This window comes from Pan troglodytes, chromosome 3 (genome assembly GCF_028858775.2).
Source record: "Pan troglodytes isolate AG18354 chromosome 3, NHGRI_mPanTro3-v2.0_pri, whole genome shotgun sequence".
NCBI classification, from domain to species: Eukaryota; Metazoa; Chordata; class Mammalia; order Primates; family Hominidae; genus Pan; species Pan troglodytes.
In genome coordinates this window covers 166,330,220-166,354,957 of record NC_072401.2, presented here as the reverse complement: position 1 = coordinate 166,354,957, position 24,738 = coordinate 166,330,220, and the positions used below count along the sequence as shown (strand labels likewise).

The 24,738-nt window shown below is 38.4% G+C and overlaps 1 pseudogene; it reads right to left on the bottom strand.

Moving 5' to 3' along the window:
- Nucleotides 1-202: 202 nt before the first annotated feature.
- On the bottom strand, nt 203-2,255 carry LOC129143908 (syncytin-1-like; annotated as a pseudogene).
- Between the last annotated feature and the right edge of the window lie 22,483 nt (nt 2,256-24,738).

The window sequence follows — 24,738 nt, the reverse complement described above, 5'->3', positions numbered from 1 at the left end:
CTAATTAGCATTTTAGTGAGCTTTCTTTACTACCTGATTGGTCGAGTGTAAGCTAAGTTGGAAGCTCCGTGTTTAAAGATGGATGCAATCACCTTCCCAGGGATTCTTAATTGGCCTAGGAAATCCAGCTAGTCCTGTCTCTCAATGCCCCCTCTCAACAGGAAAACCCAAGTGCTATTGGGAAGGTTGGCTGATGACCACTCTAACTGCTTCCTGCTGAACTGGGGCATGGTAGGGGTTGTACAGTTGAGATTTCCTAGGGAGGGGTGCCTTTGATGTCATTAACATTGGAGCATGGGCTAGCAGGCCGGTCCAGGGGTCCATGGTAGATCTTAATCACGGACTGCCTCTGGGACTCCATTTGAGGAACCATTTGTAGCTTTACAGCTTCGATTCTGGAAGAGACAAACTTAACAAGGAGGTTAAAGATACAGGATCCAAAGAGGAGTAACAATATTATAGCTGCTGGAGGTCCTAAGAAGGAGAGAATCCAGGGCATCCGTTGGCTGAGGAGGCCCCAGGGTCTGGTGTTTTGAAGCTCCTGTGCTCTATGTTGTGTTTGATCTAGAATTTCTTTAACTTTCTCGGTGACGATTCTGGATTGATTAACATAACAACAGAATTCTTCCCCTAAAAATAAACAGGTTCCCCCTGTTTCGGCAGTTAGCAAGTCTAAAGCTCTTCGATTTTGAAGGACTACTGCTGCTAGGGAGTTAAGTTGATCTTGCAAGGTGACCAGTGAGTCAGCGACCCATTCCATGTCACCATTTATTTTGAGATAGTTTGTAGTAGAACTGAGTAGAGGTTGTGATACTGCCAATGCCAGTACCTAGTCTGCCTAGCACTCCTGCTCCAATAACAAAAGAAAGAATGGGTACTGTTTTGTTGCAGGGCTTAGGTATGACATAACTGTATAAATCTTGTTCAGTGTAGATGGTCATAGGGGGCACTAAGAATGAGAGGAAGCACATAGATTCTGAAGAGCCATTCAAACAATGATAGGCTGAGGTAGGCAATATTCCTGAGGGTACGCAGACTATGTGTGTGGGAGGAGTTACCCACCTGATGCATTGGGAGTTGGTTGTGTCTATAGTATTGCTAAATTTTACACAGGTGAGGCTTGAGATATGGGTTATTTCCAGATTGGAAACAAGAGGTCCTACTAAAATGGAAGTGGTGTTTATTTCTGTGCTGAAGTTGTTCTTCCATTGTTCAGGTACAGGGATTGAAGTGTGTGGCCTGAAGTGCAGGGGGAGGCACATCCAACAGTAGGGTTTTGGGCCAAGGCCTCATGGAGCCCAGTGACGGTGGTATTAAATAGGCTTACCAGGTGAGTAGGGGTATGGAGGGTTTCATGTAGTTTTGAGAGATCTAGTCCTTTGTAGGGGCTAGAGGTGCTACGTACCTGGGTCAGTTGGGAGATCACTTCCCTTAGGTGTTTTTCTCTTGCCTGATCTTGAACTCCACCCCCATCAGACATACTGGTATGGGTGAAGTAAGTCCAACAGACAGTGGCTCCAAGTCCTCCAGAACAAGTAGGATTAATCATTTTCCCTGTCCAATAATGAGTATTTGCATGCATGCAAAGAGTGGCAGAGGTATAGCAGTTGCGGGGCATATGGGTGTGGGTGGTGAAGGTGGGGTTTCCCTTAGAAAAACTCCTATTCGATGGGGCATTAATATTTCCGGGAAGCCGTATTCTCCATAGAAACTCTTGGTAAGGGGAGCTACTGGTTGTACAGCGTCATGGAGGGTGTGTAGTGAGAATGAGAGGGAGTAAGAAAACAGTAAAGAAAAAAATATGATAAGGGAGGGCTATGGGGATTTACAATTTTAGTTACTTTCCTCATGGTTGTCGCTTGAAGAGCAGGTGCAGATCCTCTAGAAGTTCACAGGAATAGCTAGCGTTGTCTCCTGGGTTTTCGGGTTCCTTTGGCAGTATCCAGGGTTTGACCCGAGTGTGATGTATCCAAGACTCCACTCCAGTCACTATAACCATGGTTGGGGTAGATAAAATGACTGGGAAGGGTCCTTCCCAGGATGTATGTAGGGATGGGGAGTTAGAGGGAAGGGACTTGACTAATGCCACGTAACCAGGGTGGAATAATTCCTTTCCGTCCTCTCGGGAACAGACTCCTTGTAATGGTTCTAAGAACTTGTTGATATTTGGCTAAGGAGGTGATGTCTGCAACTAAGTTGGTCGTCTCTCGGTCAAGCACAAGGTCAGTGGTTAGGAAGGGCCGTCCATACAGCATTTCGTATGGGCTAAGTCCTGCTTTCTGGGGAGAGTGTCGGATTCTTAGTAAGGTTATAAGCAACAGAGCAGGCTATGCGAGGTGGGTTTCCTGGGTTAGCTAAAAGCATTCATTTATTCTTCGCAGTCCTGGACCGAGATGTTTAGTTTTAAAATAATATCCAATAAATAAGTAAATTTCGAGAGTCGTTATTTATCACAAGGTAAATTGTGGTTTTATTTTTCATATTGAGATTTATAGCTACAGGTCAAGATCAGACCATCACCTTTCCCCAGACACTCCAGTGCACATTTCTGTGATAGAGCAAATTTTCAAAATCACTTCCTTTTCACTGTAAATTTGAACAAAGGCAAGAGGTGTACTCTTTGTGGTGACATATTCCTGGTGAATGATGCAATGTCTCTCTGTTTGAATCTTCAGAGCCTCTTGATAAGGCCACTACTCCCTTGTTTTGTCATTATGTTTACACCAAACTGTGATCAAATCCATGTACATTTTCTTTTTTTATATACATATTTTTATGATACTTTAAGTTCTAGAGTACATGTGCACAACGTGCAGGTTTGTTACATATGTATACATGCGCCATGTGGGTGCGCTGCACCCATTAACTCGTCCTTTACTTTAGGTATATCTCCTAATGCTATCCCTACCCCCTTGCCCCACCCCACAACAGGCCCCGGTGTGTGATGTTCCCCTTCCTGTGTCCATGTGTTCTCATTGTTCAATTCCCACCTATGAGTGAGAACATGCAGTGTTTGGTTTTTTGTCCTTGCGATAGTTTGCTGAGAATGATGGTTTCCAGCTTCATCCATGTCCCTACAAAGGACATGAACTCATCATTTTTTATGGCTGCATAGTATTCCATGGTGTATATGTGCCACATTTTCTTAATCCAGTCTATCATTGTTGGACATTTGAGTTGGTTCCAAGTCTTTGCTATCGTGAATAATGCCACAATAAACATATGTGTGCATGTGTCCTTATAGCAGCATAATTTATAATCCTTTGGGTATATACCCAGTAATGGGATGGCTGGGTCAAATGATATTTCTAGTTCTAGATCCCTGAGGAATCACCACAATGTCTTCCACAATGGTTGAACTAGTTTACAATCCCACCAACAGTGTAAAAGTGTTCCTATTTCTCCACATCCTCTCCAGCACCTGTTGTTTCCTGACTTTTTAATGATCACCATTCTAACTGATGTGAGATGGTATCTCATTGTGGTTTTGATTTGCATTTCTCTGATGGCCAGTGATGATGAGCATTTTTTCAAGTGTCTGTTGGCTGCATAAATGTCTTCTTTTGAGAAGTGTCTGTTCATATCCTTCACCCATTTGTTGATGGGTTGTTCGTTTTTTTCTCATAAATTTGTTTGAGTTCTTTGTAGATTCTGGATATTAGCCCTTTGTCAGATGAGTAGATTCCAAAAATTTTTTCCCATTCTGTAGGTTGCCTATTCACTCTGATGGTAGTTCCTTTTGCTGTGCAGAAGCTCTTTAGTTTAATTAGATCCCATTTGTCAATTTTGGCTTTTGTTGCCATTGCTTTTGGTGTTTTAGACAGGAAGTCCTTGCCCATGCCTATGCGTCCTGAAGGGTATTGCCTAGGTTTTCTTCTTGGGTTTTTATGGTTTTAGGTCTAACATTTAAGTCTTTAATCCATCTTGAATTAATTTTTGTATAAGGTGTAAGGAAGAGATCCATTTTCAGCTTTCTACATATGGCTAGCCAGTTTTCCCAGCACCATATGTTGAACAGGGAGTCCTTTCCCCGTTTATTGTTTTTGTCAGGTTTGTCAAAGATCAGATGGTTGTAGATGTGTGGTATTATTTCTGAGGGCTCTGTCCTATTCCATTGGTCTATATCTCTGTTTTGGTACCAGTACCATGCTGTTTTGGTTACTGTAGCCTTGTAGTATAGTTTGAAGTCAGGTAGCATGATGCCTCCAGCTTTGTTCTTTTGGCTTAGGATTGACATGGCAATGCGGGCTCTTTTTTGGTTCCATATGAACTTTAAAGTAGTTTTTTCCAATTCCATGCAGAAAGTCATTGGTAGCTTGATGGGGATGGCACTGAATCTATAAATTACCTTGGGCAGTATGGCCATTTTCAAGATATTGGTTCTTCCTCTCCACGAGCATGGAATGTTCTTCCATTTGTTTGTTTCCTCTTTTATTTCATTGAGCAGTGGTTTGTAGTTCTCCTTGAAGAGGTCCTTCACATCCCTTGTAAGTTGGATTCCTAGGTATTTTATTCCCTTTGAAGCAATTGTGAATGGGAGTTCACTCATGATTTGGCTCTGTGTTTGTCTGTTATTGGTGTATAAGAATGCTTGTGATTTTTGCACATTGATTTTGTATCCTGAGACTTTGCTGAAGTTGCTTATCAGCTTAAGGAGATTTTGGGCTGAAACGATGGGGTTTTCTAGATATACAATCATGTCATCTGCAAACAGGGACAATTTGACTTCCTCTTTTCCTAATTGAATACCCTTTATTTCTTTCTTCTGCCTGATTGCCCTGGCCAGAACTTCCAACACTATGTTGAATAAGAGTGGTGAGAGAGGGCATCCCTGTCTTGTGCCAGTTTTCAAAGGGAATGCTTCTAGTTTTTGCCCATTCAGTATGATATTGGCTGTGGGTTTGTCATAGATAGCTCTTATTATTTTGAGATATGTACCATCAATACCTAATTTCAATACTTAATTTATTGAGAGTTTTTAGCATGAAGGGTTGTTGAATTTTGTCAAAGGCCTTTTGTGCATCTATTGAGATAATCATGTGGTTTTTGTCTTTGGTTCTCTTTATATGCTGGATTACATTTATTGATTTTCCTGTGTTGAACCAGCCTTGCATCCCAGGGATGAAGCCAACTTGATCATGGTGGATAAGCTTTTTGATGTGCTGCTGGATTCGGTTTACCAGTATTTTATTGAGGATTTTTGCATCGATGTTCATCAGGGATGTTGGTCTAAAATTCTCTTTTTTGGTTGTGTCTCTGCCAGGCTTTGGTATCAGGATGATGCTGGCCTCATAAAATGAGTTAGGGAGGATTCCCTCTTTTTCTATTGATCGGAATAGTTTCAGAAGGAATGGTACCAGCTCCTGTTTGTAGCTCTGATAGAATTTGGATGTGAATCCTTCTGGTCCTGAACTTTTTTTGTTGGTAGGCTATTAATTATTGCCTCAATTTCAAAGCCTGTTATTGGTCTATTCGGGGATTCAGCTTCTTCCTGGTTTAGACTTGGGAGGGTGTATGTGTCGAGGAATTTATCCATTTCTTGTAGATTTTCTAGTTTGTTTGCATAGAGGTGTTTATATTATTCTCTGATGGTAGTTTGTATTTCTGTGGGATCAATGTTGATATCCCCTTTATCTTTTTTTATTGCATCTATTTGATTCTTCTCTCTTTTCTTCTTTATTATTCTTGCTAGGGGTCTATCAATTTTGTCGATCTTTTCAAAAAACCAGCTCCTGGATTCATTGATTTTTTGAAGGGTTTTTTGTGTCTCTATCTCCTTCAGTTCTGCTCTGATCTTAGTTATTTGTTGCCTTCTGCTAGCTTTTGAATGTGTTTCCTCTTGCTTCTCTAGTTCTTTTAATTGTGATGTTAGGGTACCAATTTTAGATCTTTCCTGCTTCCTCTTGTGGGCATTTAGTGCTATAAATTTCCCTCTCCACACTGCTTTAAATGTGTCCCAGAGATTCTGGTATGTTGTGTCTTTGTTCTCATTGGTTTCAAAGAACATCTTTATTTCTGCCTTCATTTCATTATGTACCCAGTAGTCATTCAGGAGCAGGTGTCCAGTTTCCATGTAGTTGAGCAGTTTTGAGTGAGTTTCTTAATCCTGAGTTGTAGTTTGATTGCACTGTGGTCTGAGAGACAGTTTTTTATAATTTCTGTTCTTTTACATTTGCTGAGGAGTGCTTTACTTCCAACTATGTTGTCAATTTTGGAATAGGTGCGGTGTGGTGCTGAGAAGAATGTATATTCTGTTGATTTGGGCTGGAGAGTTCTGTAGATGTCTATTAGGTCCACTTGGTGCAGAGCTGAGTTCAATTCCTTGATATCCTTGTTAACTTTCTGTCTCGTTGATCTGTATAATATTGATAGTGGGGTGTTAAAGTCTCCCATTATTATTGTGTGGGAGTCTAAGTCTCTTTGTAGATCTCTAAGGACTTGCTTTATGAATCTGGGTGCTCCTGTATTGGGTTCATATATATTTAGGATAGTTAGCTCTTCTTGTTGAATTGATCCCTTTACGATTATGTAATGGCCTTCTTTGTCTCTTTTGATCTTTGTTGGTTTAAAGTCCATTTTATCCGAGACTAGGATTGCAACCCCTGTCTTTTTTTGTTTTCCATTTGCTTGGTAGATCTTCCTGCATCCCTTTATTTTGAGCCTATGTGTGTCTCTGCACGTGAGATGGGTTTCCTGAATACAGCAAACTGATGGGTCTTGACTCTTTATCCAATTTGCCAATCTGTGTCTTTTTATTGGAGCATTTAGCCCATTTACAATTAAGGTTAATATTGTTATGTGTGAATTTGATCCTGTCATTATGATGTTAGCTGGTTATTTTGCTCATTAGTTGATGCAGTTTCTCCCTAGTATCAATGGTCTTTACAATTTGGCATGTTTTTGCAGTGGCTGGTACCAGTTGTTCCTTTCCATGTTTAGTGCTTCCTTCAGGAGCTCTTTTAGGGCAGGCCTGGTGGTGACAAAATCTCTCAGCATTTGCTTGTCTGTAAAGGATTTTATTTCTCCTTCACTTATGAAGCTTAGTTTGGCTGGATATGAAATTCTGGGTTGAGAATTCTTTTCTTTAAGAATGTTGAATATTGGCCCCCACTCTCTTCTGGCTTGTAGAGTTTCTGCTGAGAGATCCGCTGTCAGTCTGATGAGCTTCCCTTTGTGGGTAACCCGACCTTTCTTTCTGGCTGCTGTTAACATTTTTTCCTTCATTTCAACTTTGTTGAATCTAACAATTGTGTGTCTTGGAGTTGTTCTTCTCGAGGAGTATCTTTGTGGCATTCTCTGTATTTCCTGAATTTGAATGTTGGCCTGCCTTGCTAGGTTGGGGAAGTTCTCCTGGATAATATCCTGCAGAGCGTTTTCCAACGTGGTTCCGTTCTCCCTGTCACTTTCAGGTACACCAATCAATCAGATGTAGATTTGGTCTTTTCACATAGTCCCATATTTGTTGGAGTCTTGTTTGTTTGTTTCTTTTTATTCTTTTTTCTCTAAACTTCCCCTCTTGCTTCATTTCATTCATTTCATCTTCCATCACTGACACCCTTTCTTCCAGTTGATCGCATCGGCTACTAAGGCTTCTGCATTCGTCACGTAGCTCTTGTGCCTTTGTTTTCAGCTCCATCAGGTCCTTTAAGGACTCCTCTGCATTGGTTATTCCAGTTATCCATTCATCTAATTTTTTTTCAAAGCTTTTAACTTCTTTGCCATTGGTTCGAATTTCCTCCTGTAGCTCGGAGTAGTTTGATCATCTGAAGCCTTCTTCTCTCAACTCGTCAAAGTCATTCTCCGTCCAGCTTTGTTCCATTGCTGGTGAGGAGCTGTGTTCCTTCAGAGGAGAAGAGGCGCTCTGATTTTTAGAGTTTCCAGTTTTTCTGCTCTTTTTTTTTTTCCATCTTTGTGGTTTTATCTACCTTTGGTCTTTGATGATGGTTACATACAGATGGGTTTTTGGTGTGGATGTCCTTTCTGTTTGTTAGTTTTCCTTCTAACAGACAGGACCCTCAGCTGCAGGTCTGTTGGAGTTTGCTAGAGGTCCACTCCAGACCCTGTTTGCCTGGGTATCTGCAGCAGTTGCTGCCGAACAGCGGATATTGGTGAACCGCAGATGCTGCTGCCTGATCGTTCCTCTGGAAGTTTTGTCTCCAAGGAGTACCCGGCCGTGTGAGATGTCAGTCCGCCCCTACTGGGGGGTGCCTGCCAGTTAGGCTACTCAGGGGTCAGGGACCCACTTGAGGAGGCAGTCTGCCTGATCTCAGATCTCCAGCTGCGTGCTGGGAGAACCACTACTCTCTTCAAAGCTCAGTTGGAAATGCAGAAATCACCCGTCTTCTGCATCGCTCACGCTGGGAGCTGTAGACCGGAGCTTTTCCTATTCAGCCATCCCACATTACTTTTATAATGACAAATGATTCTCAATATAAAGTGCTTAGCACACTGTTCAGCACATAGAACACACACACTACTTTTATGATTATAAAATAATTAGCTTTTTCCTTGTTCACATAAACTGTGCATTACAATTTGTCATAACTTTTCCCTGAATATTGCTTTCCAAATTCCTCTTTCTCCTTTAAAAAATGTTTCAGCCCCCCATATTGCCTATTTAGAGTTAATATTTGAATAAGTAGCCTATATATGAGACCACCAAGTAAGACCTAACAAGTGTATTTTAAAGCTTAGTGCCAGGACAGAACTTAATGCTAAGCCCAGTTCTGGAATTTTTAATTCAAGGAGGTTTTAAAAGTGTGTCTGAGTTGATAAAAGAAAAACATCAGCCTAATTACATTTAAAGGAGTTTAATTGAGCAATGAACAATTTGCAAGTCAGGCAGGCTTTTGAGCCAGGAGAGGCTCAGAGACTCCAATGCAGCCAATGCAGCCACGTGGTGGCGGAAGATTTATGAACAGGAAAAGGAAAGTGATGTACAGAACGTGGAAGTGAGGTACAGAAACAGTTACATTACAGCTGGCATTTGCCTTATTTGAACACAGTTCCAACAGCTGGCTATATTTGATTGGCCAAAATTCTGTGATTGGCATAAGTAGAAGCTACTGTCTGTTTACACCTCCACTTGTTATATTCACGTTGTGTGGAAAAACCTTTAGGCCAAACTTAAAATGTGTAAAGGGACATCTTTAGGCTGAACTTGGTTTAACAGAGTTATTTGTTCCAACTCAACATTTGCTAGGCTATTAGCTAGGTACTAGGCATCCACTCTCTTGTTTATTTCTCTGAACATCTTGTCAGGTACATTTTATTATTTTTATTTTACAGATAAAAGCAAAAACCACAACATCCTAACCTTGGAGAAGTTAAGTGGCTTATCAAGAGCTCACATTTAATCACTTGTGTACAAAGTGAGTCAGAATCAGGATTTTCTGGTTCAAAATTCCAGGAAGAAATTCTGTTAAACCAGAGCAGAGAAATTAATATTTTGACAGATTCCAGTCATGAAGTTGACGAATTTGTCCTGGCTTATTGTACTTAAAAAGTTATCTTTTTGAGAACTTGTAAGAATCAAGGGGAAAAAACAATAAAGACTTCTATGTAAGCCCTCTGATTTCAATGAGCTCTGACTAAGGAAAACATAGCTTGCCAGACATCATCTGGGGAGGATCTGGTTTGGAAAGAGTTAGATCACAGTAGATTGATTCATTCAACTGAGTCATTCATTTAAGGTCTGAGCCATTTTTACTGGATTGGTCATGTAGATTGTGGCTCTTGCCCAAGTTGTCTTGATGAATCTACGTGCCACCTCACAAAATGTTCCATATTTAATTTTAAAAATAGCATTCATACATTTTTTTTCATTTACTTTCTTTTTTTTTTATTATACTTTAAGTTTTAGGGTACATGTGCACAATGTGCAGGTTTGTCACTTATGTATACGTGTGCCATGTTGGTGTGCTGCACCCATTAACTCGTCATTTAACATTAGGTATATCTCCTAAGCATTCATACTTTTAATCTATAAAATAATGTCTTCATTGTAGCAAGTTCTAAAAAGAAATAGAGATTGATTTTAAAAGAGCTGTATATAAATCATACTATTCAGAGATATTTTCTTCTAGATTTTTCCATACCTATATAACTTTTACAAAATTCAATTCACCATATGCTTTTTTCATGTGACCATTATACCATATACATTTTCAATGTCAAAGATTTTTTAATATAATATGTTTTAGTTTATCTTAAAATAATATTATTTTTTCTAATTACGTAACCAATACACATGTATTGCAGACAACTTGAAAAACCCTAAAAAGCAAATAAAAATCACTGGTGCTCATACCACACCAAGATAATCACAGCAAATATCTTTCCTTACGGTTTTTTCCATGCATTTATGTGTTTTGTGAGTAATAATAACTATCACTTTTGGAATGTGTCCTATGTACCAAACGCTATTCTGAAAACTTTTAGTCCTCCGAACAACCATATGAAGTGGATATTATTATAATCTCTGTTTACTTTGGGGAAACTGAGGGACATTTGGTTAAGAAACTTGCCCTAGATCACACAACTATTAATGGTAGAGGTGAGATTGGAACCCAGACAATCTGTTCCATGGACTGCACTCTTATTCCTGACACAAGACTGACTCTCTCTGAGCCATAAGAGACCATTCTAATTTAGAAACATATATTTAAAATTTAACACCACCATATTTCATTTAATCTGACACCATCTATTGCAACTCGCACCATTATTTTATGGATCACTAAGGAAGAAAAAAAGCTGCCAATTATAATTGTAAGATGCCATTGATTTTAATATATATCTCAATTTCAGAGATGTTAAGTTGTGAAAAATGTGCTTTTAAGAAAATACGAAATCCCATATGTGATGAATATTCTGTCATTGTTTTACAATACCATTTAAAAGCTCCATATAGTATTGCATCATGTACCTACACCCCAATTTGTTACAGTCCCTTATTTTTCCCCGTTTTTTTCTAAGCCAAAAATAATAATTAGGAATAATACTTTGTGGATCCAAATACTTCTGTACATCTCCAATTAATTCCTTAGAATAAATTCCTGTTGTATAATTGCTGTCAAAAAGTGTAGATGTTTTTACTGTTTTTCATATTGTGAGTTTGGCGGAGGAGATTTTACTGGTTACCGTTCTTATTTTCAATATATATGTACCCATTTTACCTTACTCTTATGAGTAAGAACTTATTTTGAATTTTTTTCTCTTCTGATAAACTCAGTTGTCTCCCACCCCAAGTGCCTTAAAATGAAAGCATTCTAGAGTTTACATTTGTATCTAATAAAGAAATGCCTGAAATAAACTTTTGAAAAGCAATTTTCAAAATAGTTATAGGTTATATTTGTTGGGGAAAAAAGACATTTTAATTGAAACTATAGGACCAATTTTCAAACTTTATCATGCCTTACAATGTTTTATTCCTGTGGCTCCCTTTTTCACTGCCCCATCCAACCTCCATCCCATTGTTTATTTATTTCAGTTATTGTACTTTTTGGTTCTGGAATTTCTCTTTTGTTCTTTTTATAATTTACATTTCTCTGTCGAGATTCCCTATCTGTTCACTCATTAAGTTTCTTAGTCCATTTGGGCTGCTGTAACAGAATACCACAGATTAGGTGGCTTATAATAACAGAGATTTATTGCTCAGAGTTCTGAGAGGCTGGGAAGCCTGGAAGCAAGGCACCAGCAGATTTAATGTCTGGTAAGGGCCTGCTTCTTGGTTCAAAATGTCCATCTTCTCATTGTCCATCTTCTCCTCATATGGTTACAGGAAGGAGTGTTTCTCTGGGGTCTCTTTTATAAGGGCATTACTCCTATGTGTGAGGGCTCTACCTTTATGACCTAATCACCTCCCACAGACCCTACCTCCTAATACCATCACCATGGGGATTAGATGCCAACATACACATTTTGGGGAGACAAACATTCAGTCCATATGATTAAATAAGATCTCCTTTTCCTTTACATCTTTGATGATGTTTTCTTTGCATTCTTCGGACATGTTTAAAATAACTGACTTAGAATCTTTTAAATCAAAAATCTGGGCCATCATATGTTTGACTTCTATTGACTGGTTAAAAAAATTTTTTTATACTGTGGATCACATTTTTCTTTTCTTCTAATTAATTTATTTTGAGACAGTGTCATGCTCTGTCACCCAGGCTAGAGTGCAGTGACATGATCACAGCTCACTGCATCCTTGAGCCCCTGGGCTCAAACAGTCTTCCTGCCTCAGTCTCTTGAGGAGCTAAGACTGCAGGTGTGTGCCACCACGCCTGGCTTTTTTTTTTTTTTTTAATTTCTATGACAGAGATTTTTGAATTGAATGTTAAATATATGGGAAATATGTCATTCTGATTCTAGATTCTGTTGTATTCTGAAAAGTGTTGATTCTTGTTGTAGAAGACAATTCACTTGCTGAATCCTTTAAACTTGCCTAGACTTTATTTTATGCTTTGCTAGTGCATATTTGTTGAAAATCCAAGTTATTTCCTAAGCCTCTGTAACTTTGAAAGATTCAACCTCGAAAATTTGTGTCTTTTGCAGATCATGTTGGGACTTAGTTTCAGGTTGTCTTAACATGTGTCTAGAGTGTGTTTGATGAGAGAATGATCCTTTCTTTTGAGGCATCATCTTTTTGGTGTATCAGACACCTATCAGGACTGTTAGCAAATGCTTTCCACTCTGGCAGTCCAAACTCCAGTAGTTCATGGAGCTGCTCTGTCTCCAGCTCTGCTTCACATCTAGTAACTCTATTCTACCCTAGAGCACAAAGCAACCTAATCTGCTGTGCCATTGCCATCTTGAAAGCTGGCTTTTAGCCAGGACTCACAGGAGAATGTATGTATCAATAAGTACAGCATGGTTTTCTGCTGTGGACTCAGAGGAGTGTCCCCCAACTTGGACTTCTATGGCCCCTTCTGCACAGCCTCTTCATGTTTCACACCCTATCCTGCAGATTCTAGGCATTTTATTTGCTCTGAGTTATGATCTCTGCCTGCACAATTCAGCTGGAGCATCATGCTTTGCTTGGACTCCAGGTCTTTATTCTATGGGTGGGAAATTTTTCCCAGGCAGCAGGTGGGAGCAACAGCAATGATTGCCTTGTGAGTTTTGCCTCTTTTGTGATTGCAGCCTCGTATTGTCTCTGGTTGTTGCCTGAAAACAGTTGCTTCATATATTTTGTCTAGTTCTATAGTTGCTTACTGTGGGAAGTTTAGTTCAGTACCAGTTATTTACTTCATCATCTGGAGAAATGTGTTTTACATGGTCTGAATTTGCATTGTTGAAAACTTACCCTGTGGTCTCATACCTTAGAATTATACTCAGTGCCACTGTGGTTTTATTAACTCATTAAATGATCTTAAAATCTCTATGAGGTAGGTATATTTTTATCTCCATTTGATATATGAGGAACCTGAGGCACAGAGAGGTTAAGAAACCCGCCCACAGCCACACAGCTAGAGAATGAACATTTCTGGGCTATATATAGACTAAGAAGTAATGTATATTCAGAGTGGCTTTCTTTTTTATTATCTGTTTTGCTGGGTGAAAATCTAATTTCTTTTTGCTCTTTTGATAGCTTTTGAGTAGCTCAATATATGATAGCTAACTCTTACTCTTCATTATTGAAATATAAAATTCCATCATTATCCCATTCAAAATTACTTATGGAGAGTAGAACCAATTACAATTTGGGACCAGAAACCACTTTGAGGGATTATAATTCTTTCACTGAATGTACAGTCCAGGAGGGCACTTAGCTGTTCACCTGTTTTAAACACTACTATTTCCTCCTGCTTAGAAGAGTGCCTGAAAAGAAATGTGCATTTAATAAATATTTGCTGAAGAAGTGAATAAACAACATTCTAATATTTTGTTTAATTTCATTAAGAATACATAAGGACACATAAGGACCACATTTTAAACCTCCATTACTTAAAAGCTAATTATGCTTCTCTCACAAATGTAAAGGATAACTTCTCTGTATTTCATATTTTTCACCTGCTATAAATTCTTGTTTTTTATTTAATTCTTTTTGATACCTTTATCTTTGACTTTACATAAATATTACTTCTCATGTTAGAAAGTGCTAATAACAAGCCTTATTTTAAGGATAATCTGAGATTGGTATCATATTAGAGACTTCTCACTGCTTTGCCTTAAATAATAATACAGATACAAAAATAAGTGCATTTGGACTTATCCAAATAAGTCCAAAGATAAGATAAGTGCAGCATAGTTACAAAATGCATGCTGGCTTTAACAATTTATCCCATCTGACAGCTTTGAATTGCAAAGGCAGAGAATGCCTTTAATATTATTTGTATTTTTGACCAAAGAACTACTACACTTGTGTAAGTTTTTCTCCTATGTGCCTTATCTTTTCAATAGTTTCTAAATATTACCACTGTTCCATGGTGCTGGCTACTGAGACTTTTTAATGAAATCTTAGTTTCAAAGCATGAAATCCCAAAGGCCCCATTGTCTAGGGATGAAGGAAACCCAGCACATAGTTTGTGTAGTCACAGAAGGGAAAGCTCTGAAATATGGTCATGTACTTTTGTATTTGGGAAAATGGTCAAACCAGCCTGGGCCCGCATAAGACTGGCAACTAAAGGCAGACAGTGTGAGTCTGTGTACATGTGTCCCTGCAAGAGTGGGGAATCCTTTGCAAAAAGATCCTCACATCTTGGACTACCAGTTTTGGAAGCTATCATCCTGTTAGTTTTTCTTTAACTTTCTATCTTGTTGGAGGAAATGTTATTTTGTTTATTAATTGGGAAGAGGCTGTTTGGGTTACTAATAGCCAAAGAGTAAGCAACAAATGCTTAGTCAATAAGAAAATGGCATAAAACTAGATACACATTTACTTAGCAGCAGATGCATCTAACAAGATTATTTAGATAGAATTTGTAACACTCAGGATATTTTAGAAAAAAAATTATGGAAAATGATACAGAACTTTGTGACATTTTTTGCATAAGGTAAATAAGAAGACATGATAAAGAAATAAACATGAAACAAAATTCAAATGAAACAGAGGCCTTATTAAAAGGAAACTGGCAATATGTAGACAAAATCAAATCAAATCAAAGTAACGGGAATTATCCATCTTCCTGAGGACAAACAGCCCACACTAATCTTTGTACAAAGTAAGCCTTTGGACAGCTAGCATTCTATTATTATCATTCTTTTCCACTTTGCATTTATCATGTACAAGCCACATGAAGATGGTGGGTGAGAAAGTTTCCAAGTGTTGGATGAGTTTTGGAATCATCTTTGGCTCTTCTCCCTCACAGTCCATATCCAGCCCACCAGGAAGTCCCATGGGCATTATTCAAATTAAATCACTGGCCAGGCACTGTGGCTCACGCCTGTAATCCTGGCACTTTGGGAGTCTGAGGCGGGTGGATCACCTGAGGTCATGAGTTCGAGAGCAGCCTGGCCAACATGGCAAAACCCTGTCTTTACTAAAAATACAAATATTAGCTGGGCCTGGTGGCTCATGCCTGTAATCCCAGCTACTCGGGAGGCTGAGGCAGGGGAATCACTTGAACCTGGGAGACGGAAGTTGCAGTGAGCCAAGATTGTGCCACTGCAATCCAGCCTGGGCGACGGAGCAAGACTCTGTCTCAAACAAACAAATTTGATCACTTCTCACCATCACCGCCATGGCTGCTGTTAGGAGCTCCATCATCTCTCACCTGAGTTATGCAGTAGTTGCTTTCAAGGTCTCTCTGCATTTACCCTTTCCCTTACCAACTATTTATTAAATATTTAATTTTTTTTTGAGACAAAGTCTCACTCTGCTGCCCAAGCTGGAGTGCAGTGACATGATCTCGGCTCACTGCCACCTCCACCTCCCAGGTTAAAGTGATTCTCCTGCCTCAGTCTCCCGAGCAGCTGGGACTACAGGCATGTGCCATTATGCCCCACTAATTTTTGTATTTTTAGTAGAGACGGGGTTTCACTATGTTGGCCAGGCTTGTCTTGAACGCCTCACCTCGTGATCTGCCTGCCTTGGCCTCCCAAAGTGCTGGGATTACAGGCATGAGTCACTGCACCCGGCCCCTTAAATGTTTAAAATTTGTAATATTTGTGGGTACATTGTAAGTGTATATACTTCTGGGGTACATGTGATGTTTTGATACCATCTATTTTTTTTTTTTCTTTTTTTTGAGACAGAGTCTCGCTCCGTCGCCCAGGCTGGAGTGCAGTGGTGCCATCTCGGCTCACTGTAAGCTCCGCCTCCCAGGTTCACACCATTCTCCTGCCTCAGCCTCCCGAGTAGCTGGGACTACAGGCGCCCGCCACCACGCCTGGCTAATTTTTTGTGTTTTTAGTAGAGACGGGGTTTCACTGTGATAGCCAGGATGGTCTCGATTTCCTGACCTCATGATCCGCCCGCCTTGGCCTCCCAAAGATACCATATATTTTTTAATGCAGCTTTTGGAGTGATCCTTGGAAAAGTAAGCCAAATTATGTCACGCCTCTGCTCAAACTCTACAATAGCCATTTGGAAGCATTATATACATATGTCTATAATTATTTTATATACAAGTATAAACATAATATGGTAATACTTTGCAATTAACTTTTTCTTATTTGATGGATATCTTTCCAATCAATACATATAATGTTGCTTTTTTTTAAGGCCACACAACAGAATATAAACCATACTTTATTTAAACTATTTTGTGTTGATGGAAGTTTAAAATGTTTCAAGGTGTTTTTATTGCAAATCATGCTGAAATGAATGCCTTTGTATATGCATCTTTAATTGATCTGTTATTCCGTAGTGCTAGTACATTTCAAAAAGAATTATGAGATCAAAAGACATGCATCTAAAATTTCGAATGCTCCTTTCAAGTTACCCTCTAAAAGGGTTGAATCCTATTCTTTAAATTAGATATTTTGCTTCTCTACATACTGTCATTCTTTATCATTATTTGTTTTGTTTGCAGAGTCAGTATTTGTTCAACTGATGTGGAATGGTGTGTGTTCTAATGGGATGTGACTTTGGGAAAATAAACAACCTTTTCAGTGCCATTGGGGATTCTCCACAATTTTGAGACTTTCACAAAATGCCATGTTTAGCAAACTCGGTGTATTTCAGATATCCGGAGAGGCCTGCATTACAATTGGCTGCCTAGGAGGAAGTGACAGCATTGCGCTTATGCTATTGAAGTTAACAGAGAACTTTGTTACTTTAAAGATTTTGTACTCATAGGTTACTCTCCTACGGAAATTCTTTCTCATAGGTATCCTTAAATTCTTCATTGTGACTCAGAGTTGCTATTATAGTAAATGAGTTGTCATGAATTTTGCATTATTGTGATCATTCTTAAGCATCTTTGCATGCTGCCTAAGCTCATGAGACAGAATTATTTACATATATTTTCAATCTATTTTAGAAAGATATATACATGGCAGCCCAACAACTCATTTATTCTGTTGCCATGATAGGAAAGCCGGGCAAATGTAATGCTATAGTTTCCTTGTTTATTGTAGGTATTCAATGGAGTAAACCATAAAATAAATTACTATTTATAAAAGTTTAAAAGTTGGCAGGCGCAAAACTCAATCGAGTTGTTGTTTTGTTTTCTCAGAGGTGAGCAAACTATTCAGTGTCTGTGCTGATCTATTTTATTTGTCAAATGAGTTTCCTTTGTTTAGTTTGGAAATTGTTTTCTTCCACCATTTTATAAGGAATAGCTATTTAAAGCATCCTGGTTTGTATCTTCTACACTCATAGGTACTGCTCCTGACAACTTAACAGGGCAGTTAGTTATTTCAATATGAGCCCAGAGAATGGAGAGTATAAGCAATTATAAAATATAACCATGTCGTTATGCTAAAGATTGGGCAGCAATAAGATAGAACCAGCCAGAAAGAGTGTATACCTGAGATTCTGCTAAATAAGAGGAATCTGGAAAAAACTAATGTTCCAAGAAGGATGGAAGTCAAGAACAGATGAGATGAGATAGGAGGACCTATGGCATAAATCTAAATTAGTGTTTTCCAAGTTTAAGTGATCACAAAATTATATGATGGCATTTGTTAAAGAACATAGTCCAGAATCATACTTTGAGACTCCAATTAAGATGGCCTGGGGAACCTAGGAATCTGTGTTTCGGCAAATGATCTTGCTGCAGATAGTCTAGCTATTGCATGTTGAGAGATACTCAACATCTGAAGAATTCTCTCGTCTATCGGTCAGAGGTTCAACTAGACATCACTATAAGCAGGGCTGTTTCACTCCAAATCTAGACAGAGGACGTTTCTTACATCTAGTTTAACCTGCTGGAAGATTTGAATTATTCTTGCACATGAATCTGAACTGCCATGCAGACATAGATCTAAATATTAGGACACCCCACATCTTATACCAAGCAAAGTTAAGATCAAATTAATAATTTTAGTTGTGTTGCTTGCCTTTGATATTTGTGACTTGGATACAGGTTTAATGTTTAGCAGTTGGTGTAGTGTTCACGTTTACTCAGTTGTTCTTATTTAAGAAGCTATGTTGGTTTTTGGTTTTAAGTCTAAATTCTCCCTACCCAAACATTTATTTGAGATGTTTCCATGTGTATTTCTTTCTTAGACTTACCACATTGTCTTCCAACTGACAGCTTGTTTTCTCAGTAGGAATAGAAAATGATTTTAAGTCAGACAAACTAAAGGACTGGTAGTTGCATGATTGATCGTAAGCAGGGATTCCAAGCTCAAATGCCTTCAGAAGATGTGTTGGAAGAGGGTGTGTGGAGAACATGAGTGTGAATCAGAAGGGAGTGGTAGAATGTAAAAACTGGCAAGTGGACAACCTGCCTAAAACCATTAAAAAATCAAATGAAGCATCATGTTGCTAAAACAAGGCAGGTCTTCAGACTACATTCTGCCTGCTGGCCTTCTGTCTATGTCCTTGATTTGAAGTCTTACTTGGTCAAATAGTAGCCTCGTCTGAGTTTGTTGTAATTTCATGGTGACACTATTCTAACACTGCAGTAGAATGTGGTATGCACATTAGGACAAAAATGACACAACTCAGAAGCTTTGGAGGTATATTGAGAAGAGCAAGAATGGGAGGAAGGAACAGAGAGGTAGAGAGGGAGATAGAGAGAGAAGGGGCAGAGAGGCAGAGAGAGAGAATATGCAATTCATACCCAGTGCTTACTACCTACATGACTTTGAATAAGCTACAATTATTTTTCTTTGATCCTCTGTTTCATGTGTAAAATGGGAATAAAATATCATCTCAGGTAACTGCCTTAAATTTTAAATGAAATAATATTTGTAAAATTGTATACGATGCTTGATATATAGTAGACACTAAATAAAGTTTTAAAATTGATTTCATGTGGCAGAATGTACTGGGAATGTTCTGAAAAAGATATAATTTCCTCACCGCTGTTACATGTACTTGGTGATGTAAAATGTGATGTAGAGATGTCTTTTCCTCTGCTTTTGACACAGCTAATGATTAGCAACTTGTCCAAGGCTAAGTTGGAAGTGTCAAAAGGAGATTTCTCACAGCTGAGAATAAAAGTAGATTACATTCTTTGGCTGCCAAATTCAAAGTCACACTCTTTCTGTTTCCCTCCCATCATGCCCTTCTCCCTCTCTTTTTGTCAAATCCAGGGAAGAAACTCACCTCTTTTCCTGAATGACAACTCCACCCAGAAGCTATGGAGTGAACTGCTGCTCTGGGGTCCAGTATAGGGTTGGTGGACACAGTGGGGTCTCTATAAACCAACAACAGGAGGCTTTAAAAAGGGTGCAGATCCTCTATTGTGCCACATAAAATTGTCAGCATCAGCTTCCTCTGAAAGAGCAAAGTTTGAGTTCCTTCAGCCTTGAAATATTCCTGCAGCCTTGGAGCGGCTGCTTATTTAAATGAGGAATGAACAGATCAATCCCCCCAGCCCAATCTTTTTTTTTTTTTAAACTAATGCCCTATCCCCTCTCTCTTATACATGAGCTCTATGAAAGAATTGGTCACTAATGACAAGGCAAAGGGAGCTGTGAAAAAGGTTGCTGACTTATGATAGAGAGATTTGAATTTGATTATTTTTAGGAGATAAAGTTTTAAAAACATTTTAATTTTAAAATATTTATTCATTTACTTAAATTGACAGAGAAGAAATGTATATATTTATGGAATACAACATAATGTTTTGATATATGTTTATATTGTGGAATGGCTAAATCAAGCTAATTAACATATCCATTCCTCACATACTTAGCATTTTTGTGTGGTGAGAATACTTAATATCTACTATCAGCAATTTTCCAATATATAGTCTATTTTTAACTGTAGTCACTATGATATGCAATAGATCCCTTAAACTTATTCCTCCTATATAACTCAAATTTTGGGTCTTTTGCCTACTTTCTTTCCAATCCCCCATCCTCCAGCCACTGGCAATTACTATTTTACTCTCTATATGACTTGGAACTTTTTTACACTCCACATATAAGTGAGATCATATGGTGTTTGTCTTTCTATAATGTTCTCCAGGTTAATCCATGTTATTGTAAATGACAGCACTTTCTTTTTTGTTCATTCGTCTGTTGACAAATACTTAATTCCCTATCTTGTGGATAATGTAATGAAATGAACATGGGAAGGCAGATACCTCTTCAACACACCAATTTCATTTGCTTCAGGTATATATCCAGTAGTGGAATTGCTGGATCATATGGTAGTTCTATTTTTAATTTTTTGAGGAACCTTCATACTGTTTTCCAGGATGTACTAATTCACATTCCCACTAGCAATGTACAAAGATTCCCTTTTCTCCACACCCTCACCAACAAGTGTTAGCGTTCATCTGTTTGGTAGTTGCCATGCTAACAGGTATGAGATATCTCACTGTGGATTTAATTTGCATTTCCCTGATGATTAGGGATGTCGAGCATTTTTTTCAAATACTTATTGGCCATTTATATATATTTTGAGGAATGTTTATTCAGGTCTTTAGCCCATTTTCTAATCAGGTTATTTGTTTTTTTATTATTGGGTTGTTTGAGTTCCTTATATACTGTGGATGCTATGATGCCAAGAACACACAATGGGGAAAGGATAGTCTCTTCAATAATGGGTATTGAGAAAACTGAATATCCGCATGTAGAAAAATGAAGTTAGACTCTCTTATCACATCATATACAAAAATCCACTCAAATGGACTGTGTAAGACCTGAAATTGTAGAACTATTATAAAAAACTTAAGGGGAGAGCTCCATGGCATTGGTGTGAACAAAGATTTCCTTTGGCTAGGACTGCAAAAGCACAGGCAGCAAAGAATAAGTTTTTTTAAAAAAATTATTATTATACTTTAAGTTCTTGGATACATGTGCAGAACGTGCAGGTTTGTTACATAAGTATACACATGCCATGGTGGTTTGTTGCACCCATCAACTCGTCATCTACATTAGGTATTTCTCCCAATGCTATCCCTCCCCTTGCCCCCCACCCCCCAACAGGCCTCGGTGTGTGATGTTCCCCTCTCTGTGCCCATATGTTCTTATTGTTTAACTCCCACTTATGAGTGAGAACATGCAGTGTTTAGTTTTCTGTTCCTGTGTTAGTTTGCTGAGAACGATCATTTCCAGCTTCATCCATGTCCCTGCAAAGGACATGAACTCATTTTTTTATAGCTGCATAGTATTCCATGATATATATGTGCCATAATTTCTTTATCCAGTCTAACATTGATGGACATTTGGGTTGGTTCCATGTCTTTGCTATTGTCAGTAGTGCTGCAATAAACATACGTGTGCATGTGTCATTAGAGTAGAATGATTTATAATCCTTTGATGTGTGGGTATATAATCCCATATACCCAGTAATGGGATTGCTGTGTCAAATGGTATTTCTAGTTCTAGATCCTTGAGGAATCGCCACACTGTCTTCCACAATGGTTGAACTAATTTACACTCCCACCAACAGTGTAAAAGCATTCCTATTTCCCCACATCCTCTCCAGCATCTGTTGTTTCCTGACTTTGTAATGATCCCCATTCTAACTGGTGTGAGATGGTATCTCACTGTGGTTTTGATCTGCATTTCTCTAATGACCAGTGATGATGAGCTTTTTTTCATAAGTTTGTTGGCTGCATAAATGTCTTCTTTTGAAAAGTGTCTGTTCATATCCTTTGCCCACTTTTTGATAGGGTTGTTTGCTTTATTCTTGTAAATTTAAATTACTTGCAGATTCTGGATATTAGCCCTTTGTCAGATGGATAGATTACAAAAATTTTCTCCCATTCTGTAGGTTGCCTGTTCACTCTGATGATAGTTTCTTTTGCTGTGCAGAAGCTCTTTAGTTTAATTAGATCCCATTTGTCAATTTTGGCTTTTGTTGCCATTGCTTTTGGTGTTTTAGTCATGAAGTCTTTGCCCATGCCTATGTCCTGAGTGGTATTGCCTAGGTTTTCTTCTAGGGTTTTTATGGCTTTAGGTCTTACATTTAAATCTTTAATCCATCTTGAGTTAATTTTTGTATAAGGTGTAAGGAAGGGATCCAGTTTCAGCTTTCTGCATATAGTTAGCCAGTTTTCCTAACACATTTATTAAATAGGGAATCCTTTCCCCATTGCTTTTTTTTGGTCAGGTTTGTCAAAGATGTATGTTGTCATTTCAGAGGCCCATGTTTTGTTCCATTGGTCTATATATCTGTTTTGGTACAAGTGCCATGCTGTTTTGGTTACTGTAGCCTTGTATTGTATCATGTGTTATATCATGTATTCCTAGGTATTCTCTTTGTAGCAATTGTATTCTCTTTGTAGCAACTTGTTTGAAGTCAGGTAGCATGATGCCTACAGCTTTGTTCTTTTTGGTTAGTATTGTCTTGGCTATTTGGGCTCATTTTGCTTCCATATGAAATTTAAAGTAGTTTTTTCTAATTGTGTGAAAAAAGTCAATGGTAGCTTGATGGGGATAGCATTGAATCTATAAATTACTTTGGGCAGTATGGCCGTTTTCACAATATTAATTCTTCCTAGCCACGAGCATGGAAAAATTTTCCATTTGTTTGTGTCCTCTCTTATTTCCTTGAGCAGTGGTTTGTAGTTCTCTTTGAAGAGGTCCTTCACATCCCTTGTAAGTTGTATTACTAGGTATTTTATTCTCTTTGTAGCAATTGTGAATGGGAGTTTGCTCATGATTTGGCTCTCTGTTTGTCTATTATTGATGTATAGGAATGCTTGTGATTTTTGTACATTGATTTTGTATACAGAGACTTTGCTGAAGTTTCTTACAAGCTTAAGGAGTTTTTGGGCTGAGACGATGGGGTTTTCTAAATATACGGTCATGTCATCTGCAAACACAGATAATTTGACTTCCTTTCTTCCTATTTGAATATCCATTATTTCTTTCTCTTACCTGATTGCCCTGGCCAGAGCCTCCAATAAATACTATGTTGAATAGAAATGGTGAGAGAGGGCATCCTTGTCTTGTGCCGGTTTTCAAAGGGAATGCTTCCAGCTTTTGCCCATTCAGTATGATATTGGCTGTAGGTTTGTCATGAATAGCTCTTATTATTTTGAGATACGTTCTATCAATACCTAGTTTATTGAGAGTTTTTAGCATGAAGGGTCATTGAATTTTATTGAAGGCCTTTTCTGCATCTCTTGAGATAATCATGTAGTTGTCATTGGTTCTATTTATGTGATGGATTATGTTTATTGATTTGTGTATGTTGAACCAGCCTCGCATCCCAGAGATGAAGCCAACTTGATCGTGGTGGATAAGCTTTTTGATGTCCTGCTGGATTTGGTTTGCCAGTATTTTATCAAGGATTTTCGCATTGATGTTCATCAGGGATATTGGCCTGAAATTTTCCTTTTTGTTTTGTCTTTGCCAGGTTTTGGTACCAGGATGATGCTGGCCTCATAAAATGAGTTCAGGAGGAGTCCCTCTTTTTCTATTGATTGGAATAGTCTCAGAAAGAACATTACCAGCTCCTCTTTGTACCTCTGGTAGAATTTGGCTGTGAATCCTTTTGGTCCTTGGATTTTTTTTTTTTTTTTGGTTGGTAGGCTATTACTGCCTCAATTTCAGAACTTATTACTGGTCTATTAAGGGATTTGACTTCATCCTGGTTTGGTCTTGGGAGGGTGTATGTGTCCAGGAATTTATCCGTTTCTTCTAGATTTTCTAGTTTATTTGCACAGAGGTGTTTATAGTATTCTCTGATGGTAGTTTGCATTTCTGTGGAATCAGTGGTGATCTCCTCTCTATCATTTTTTATTGTGTCTACTTGAGTCTTCTCTCTTTTTTTCTTTATTAGTCTTGCTAGCGGTCTATCAATTTTGTTGATCTTTTCAAAAAACCAGCTCCTGGATTCATTGATTTTTTTGAAGGGATTTTTTGTGTCTCTGTCTCCTTCAATTCTACTCTGATCTTAGTTATTTCTTGTCTTCTGCTAGCTTTTGAATTTGTTTGTCCTTGCTTCTCAGGTTCTTTTAATTGTGATGTTTGGGTGTCAATTTTAGATCTTTCCTGCTTTCTCTTGTGGGCATTTAGTGCTATAAATTTCCCTCTTAACACTGCTTTAGCAGTGTCCCAGAGATTCTGGTTTCTCTGTCTTTGTTCCCATTAGTTTCAAAGAACTTACTTATTTCCGCCTTCATTTTGTTATGTACCCAGTAGACATTCAGGAGCAGATTGTTCAGTTTTCATGTAGTTGTGTGGTTTTGAGTGAGTTTTTTAATCCTGAGTTCT